Genomic DNA, 6,493 nt, shown 5'->3' on the forward strand with positions numbered 1-6,493 from the left:
CTCATATCCGTAGTTTACTCTGGCAGAGTATGATCCCACAGATTTCAGGGACTATGATGCAGCTTCCGACTGCAAAGAGGATTTGGGATCATACTGCGGTTATGTTTTCAGGCGTTGGTAACCTCTCCCGTATTAGTGCCACATATTCTGCGTGGATGCATCTTCGGCGTGGTGACACCCCTCTTTCTACATACTATGGTCAGTTCGTCGCTCATTGTCAGCAGCTTGACATTTTTTTGCCCTTGACGACAGACTTAGCCGTCGCCGCTCGGCAGCGGGATCAGCTTCGCGTTGTTCAGTTTCTCGAGACCTTGGGCCCCGAGTTTATGTTTTTTCGCCAGCAGATTTATGGTTCTGGCACTATGCCTTCCCTCGAGGAGGTCTATCAGCGGGCACAACAGTGTCTAGGTGGAGCCTCTCTTACTCCTGCTGTTTTTTATGGTCATGCTACCGCGGCATATGCAGTAGGAGATCGTCCTGCCAGTGGTGGTGGGATGTTTGGCCGAGGCCGTGGCGTGACTCTAGTCGTGGCGGACGTACCATGGGTACGGATTTATCTAGTGGCAAGCGATATGGTGGCCGACCTCATCCATATTGTACACATTGCCGGCGCATGGGCCACCATGATGAGACCTGCTATGTGCTACATCCTGAGCGTCGTCCCTCGCCGCCATCTCAGTTCGGGCGATCAGCGCACCTTTCTACTCTGGATGACTCTGATCCTCGAGCATCTTCCTCCGGCTCCAGCCCAGCTATACCGTCTTTCACTCAGGCCGACTATGATGAGCTCCAGCGCCTACGCTTGGCCGCCCATCCTCCCGGTGCTGGCTTTGCACAGCCAGGTAGCACACCTGCCTCTCTTCTCAGTAGCTCGAGCTCCTGGATCATTGATTCGGGAGCCTCGAACCATGTGACAGGTACTCTATCATCACTCAGGTCTTTTCACCTTCTTTCCTCTCAGTCTATGACCCTCGCTGTGGCCGTACTACTCCCATTTCTGGTATAGGGAGTACCTCTCCCTACCCTGGTCTTACCCTCTCCTCTGTGCTTTGTGTTCCCCAGTCTCCCTTTAACTTACTTTCAGTCAGTCGGCTCACTAAATATCTTAACTGCTATGTCTCATTTTATCCATCTTATTGCTTATTACAGGATCTTGCGACTGGGAGGACGATTGGTAAAGGACGTGAGGTAGATGGGTTGTATCGTCTGGATGAAGGTCCCCCCCGTACCATTTTACACAGTTCTGTCGACGCCTACCAGTGGCACTGCCGCCTTGGTCATCCATGCATTGAGCGCTTACGACGCACCTCTATAGTTTCTGTTCCTATTCAGTCTTTTCAGTGCGAGGCCTGTGAACTTGGAAAACACCACCGTGTGTCCTTTCCCTCTAGGCTTGTTAGTCGAGCCTCGCACCCTTTTGCTTTAGTGCACTCTGATGTATGGGGTCCCCTGAGAACTCCTTCTATTTTTGGATATAGATATTTTGTTGTTTTCATCGATGACTATTCTCGCATGACTTGGCTGTATTTGCTTCACGATCGTTCTGAGGTTTTCTCTGCTAGAGAATATTTCTCCACTACCCATGGGTTCCAGGATTTTCTTTCCAGTCGGGGTATTCTCCACCAGTCTTCTTGTGCTCACACCTCTCAGCAGAATGGTGTGGCTGAAAGGAAGATGTGCTCTTTACTTGATGGGGCTCGCTCTCTTCTTATTCAGATGCGAGTTCCCAAGAGCTATTGGGGTGATGCTGTTCTTACTACATGCCACCTTGCCAACCGGCTTCCATCCTCGGTTCTTGGTGGCTCTTCCCCCTTGGGTGTGTGTGTTTTGTTCACCACCTTGGTCCTGGATTTGATAAACTGGACCCTCGGGCTGAACGATGCATCTTTCTTGGGTACTCCCGTACCCAGAAAGGTTATCACTGTTACAGTCCTCGCCTGCGTCGGTCCTTTGTGTCTGCCGATGTCACATTCTTCGAGTCTGAGTCCTACTTTGTATCTTCTCATGAGACTCCTTCCACAGGTCCTGACTCGGACCTTCCTCTTCCCCTCCCCACCCTTCAGCTCCTCTCCTCTCCCCTCCTGTATTAGCTCCTGAGACTATTCCTGTTTGTGATCCCTCCTCTTCACTACAGGCTCCTGAGGCTACTGAGGCTCCTCCTCCCGCTCCTCCGCAGACATATCCTCGTCGGCCGAGATCTACAGCTCATCCTCGTCGACCGAGATCTACAGCTCATCCTCCTCTGCCTGCGCCATCGTCCTTGCAGCCGGAGATCACACCCCCCACATCTCAGGTACCTATCTCTCCTACTCCTACTTCAGATTCTCCCATTGCTTCTCGTACTCGTTCTCACAGTACTGCTCACCCGATTTCCTCTGTTATTTCATATGATTCTCTCACCCCGATGTTTCGGAGTTTTGTTTCCTCTTTGTCCTCTGTTTCTTTGCCACAGTCTTTACTAGCTGCACTTGATCATTTGGGATAGCGTGCGGCCATGGATCTTGAGATGGAGGCCCTCCAGGCCAATAAGACATGGGAGTTAGTTCCTCTTCCTCCTGGGGCTCGACCAGTTGGTTGTCGCTGGGTTTATGCTGTCAAACACTTACCTGACGGTACTATTGAGCGCCTTAAGGCACGGTTGGTGGCAAAAGGCTATACTCAGACCTTTGGTGTTGATTATTTAGAGACTTTTTCGCCGGTCGCTAAGATTCCGTCTGTTCGTGTCCTTCTATCTCTTGCAGTTACACATGACTGGCCTCTGCATCAGTTAGATGTCAAGAATGCCTTTTTACATGGTGAGCTTACTGAGGAGGTGTATATGGAGCAACCTCCTGGGTATGTTGCTCAGGGGGCGATGTCCTCCTCAGTATGTCGGTTGCGGAAGTCTATATACGGTCTCAAGCAGTCTCCTAGAGCCTGGTTTGGACGATTTAGTGATGCTATCATGCACTATGGCATGAAGCAATGTGCAGTTGATCACTCCGTCTTCAGTTCTCATTCCACTACTGGTTGTGTGCTATTGATAGTATATGTCGATGACATCATCATTACAGGCAGTGATTCAGAGGGGATACACAGGTTGAAAACCTTCTTGTAGAACGAGTTTTTAACCAAAGATTTGGGTCGTCTCAGATACTTTCTAGGCATTGAGGTTGCATATTCTACTAGAGGTCTCTCCCTCTCACAGAGGAAATATGTACTAGATCTTCTTGAGGAGACAAGTCACCTTGGAGTGAAACCTGCGTCTGCTCCCATGGACCCAAATGGGAAACTTCTTCCAGAAGAAGGAGATTTATTAGATGACCCTGGCAGATATAGGAGGCTGGTGGGTAAGCTCATATATCTTACAGTCACTCGTCCAGATATATCATTTGTTGTTGGCTCAGTCAGCCAACATATGAGCTCACCCCGTACTTCTCACTGGGCAGCAGTGATTCAGATTCTTCGCTACTTGAAAGAAGCACCAGGGAAAGGACTCGTATTCAAGAAGCATGGTCATACCCGGGTAGAAGGCTTCTGTGATGCAGACTGGGCAGGATCTTCAGTAGATAGGAGATCTACCACTGGATATTGCACCTTTGTTGGTGGCAATCTAGTGTCGTGGAAAAGTAAGAAGCAGGACATAGTCTCCAAGTCGAGTGCCGAATCAGAGTATCGTGCTATGTCTCATACCAGCGAGGAGCTTATTTGGTTACGTTCTCTCCTTTCAGAGATTGGTTTCTCTTCATCTGCTCCAGCTCAGCTGTATTGTGACAATCAAGCCGCAATTCATATAGCTACCAATCCAGTCTTTCATGAGAGAACCAAGCATATAGAGGTTGATTACCACTTCATTCGCCAAAGGATACAAAGAGGCGAGATTCATGTTTCTTTCACGCGATCTGCTGATCAGTTAGCAGATGTGTTTACAAAGCCCTTAAGCTATACAAAATTGAGTGACATATGTAACAAGCTTGGAATGTACAATATATACATTCCAGCTTGATGGGGAGTGTTAGAAGGTGTATTGCATAGCCTAAGGGCATAGTGGTCTTTGTATGTTCTCTTTATATATAAATACTAAAGTAAGGGGGAGTAAACCCTAACTTCTTCCTTTTCTCTCTAATCTCTTCTCCTCTCAACAGTTTCATTTCGTTTTTCTCCTCCATTTTGCTGCCTTAATGTCCTTCCCTCTGTTTGCAAATCATACTTTTCTTGATAAAGTTCTAGCATTTCTAAATAAAAACTTGAGATTTCCTCATCTCACATCTCAGATCTGAGTCTTCTCTTAGCCTATTAAAGTTTTAAATCAGAAGGTTGAAGCAGTGATTTTACTGATCCACAAGTACCTTCGAAAAGGAGGAATACAAGGTCTGTGGATTTATGTACGTGATTCCCTTCTAAAGTTGAGATCTTTTTCAGGTAATCCTTTATTATTTTCTTTGTTTGCTTAATTTGTGAATAGTAAGCAAGTTACTTGGTTTCAATCGAAATGAGTTTGGAGCTTTTAGTTCAAAGTGATTGATCTATGTTTTATATTGAAGCAGATTTGTAGTTTTGAGTGCAAATGATAAGAATCATATATGAATTTATTATAAAAAGATTCAATGGCCTGTATACTATTTGGAAAAAGGTCTGAAAGAGCTGAAATATCATAAGAAATGCTCCACAAGTATATATTCTTAGTTGAACATTATAAATTTGGGAAGTGACATGAGGTTTTATCTTTGACTAGATCCCTGCCCAATCACCTTGAAATTTGTTACTTTTGAATTGGTTTGGGCGTCTGTTTTTCACGTTTTTGGAATATTCATTAAGTATGATTATAAATTGGAATGTAGGAATGACTGAAATTATTTGTTCCTATAGTGGTTTAAAAGACAACTAGAGTGACTTGTTGAACATGAAGTTAAACATGAAATTGCTTATGAAAATTAAAGGGTTTGATACATCTAAGAAGATTTGTTTATTCTCATGTGTTGTTATTAAAATTATTCCACCACTGGTATGCAACCTAAGATTGTCCTTGATTTTCTGTTAGTCCAAGTAATAGTGCCTTGAAATTGTATTAGTTATTCAAGATGAATGATCATGTCCTTCTCTTATTTGGTTAGATACTTATGTATACAGTTGCTTTGGTAGTTAATCCTTATTATTCAGGGTTATAAGATATTTCGTTTATTATTTGTGCACGTAAGGAATGATATCATTCATTTCTTCACCACTAGGTCCGCCCATTTCCTTTATCCACAACCATTTTCTTCATCAGCCACCACTTTATTTTGGATTCCTAAACCTATAGCCACAGCCCCTGAAATCCAGCCATTACTATCTTAGTCCGGCTAGCATCATTAACCTCCGCCACCTCGTCTCCTAGATCCCATCACCATAAGCTTCCCTTTATACATATATCCCAACCTTCTTGATATTGGCAGCCCTCACCTCTTTGAAATTGGCAGCCCCACCTTCTTGATATTGGCAGCCCTCATACCTTTATGATACTGGCAGCCCCCACCTTCTTGATATTGGCAGCCCTCACCTCCTTGATAATGTCAGCCTAAGTTTATTCTATGAATTGCACAAATTTAACTTACTTGTCTAATCCATATTTCTTTTGTACTGAATTGAATACACTTAACTGTTGTGACAAGAAGACAAGATAAACCGAGATTTATCTGCAGTTGAGGGTGAAAAGGAATTGCCTTTGACAGTCCTTATTTCATTTGAGCTGCGATTATATGGTTTTAGGTCTTGGTCAGCTCATAATGATGTTACACACAACTTTTTTGTGGGCTCTCTGTGTTATAGTCCTCATTATCCCTTGCTTCTAAATTTCCAACACATCTCTCTTATATGTCTTATTATACATAATTCCTTTAGGTATATCTCACAACCTGTGCTAAACTTATCCTGCTATTTATATTTGACATTGTTTCTTTGATATTTACCAAGTAACTGTAATGGCCTTAATTGACAATCATGACAATTAGCGGGTCACCTCACAAGGATCAGTTAGAGAGTTTGATCTTTTGTGTCCTTGTTGTTCCAAATTTGGGGTCCTTTTCTTTCTTTGTTCTCATCATTTTTGGTTATTGCATTCTAGGGTAATCTTAGTTTAGGTCTATGTCTCCATCTCCTTAAGATATTGCTCCAAGGATTGGGCCGTGGTCATTGATCTCTGAATGTTTATCTCTTATTAAATATAGCGGCAGGGGTCTGCCATCTCTTATTAAATACTGCGGCAGGGGTCTGCCTAATCCCAGCTTTCCCATAAAAAAAAGGTGTCCTGAATCCCAACAAGTGTCCTGAATTCCAACAATTAGGATTAGAACCCAAATTCCAGTAGTTATACTCCTGTCCCCAACAAGTGTCCGGAATCTCAACAACTGCCATCAGACCCCGAATTCCAATAGTTGTACTCTGGTCCCCAACAAGTGTTATCAGAGCCCGAATTTCAGTAGTTATACTCCGGTTTGCCACAGATGGCCGGAGTCTGAACAAGTGGTATCAGAGC

The sequence above is a fragment of the Tasmannia lanceolata genome, unplaced genomic scaffold (genome assembly GCF_043159265.1).
Source record: "Tasmannia lanceolata isolate RefF3 unplaced genomic scaffold, GAP_Taslan_0.1 ptg000013l, whole genome shotgun sequence".
NCBI lineage: Eukaryota > Viridiplantae > Streptophyta > Magnoliopsida > Canellales > Winteraceae > Tasmannia > Tasmannia lanceolata.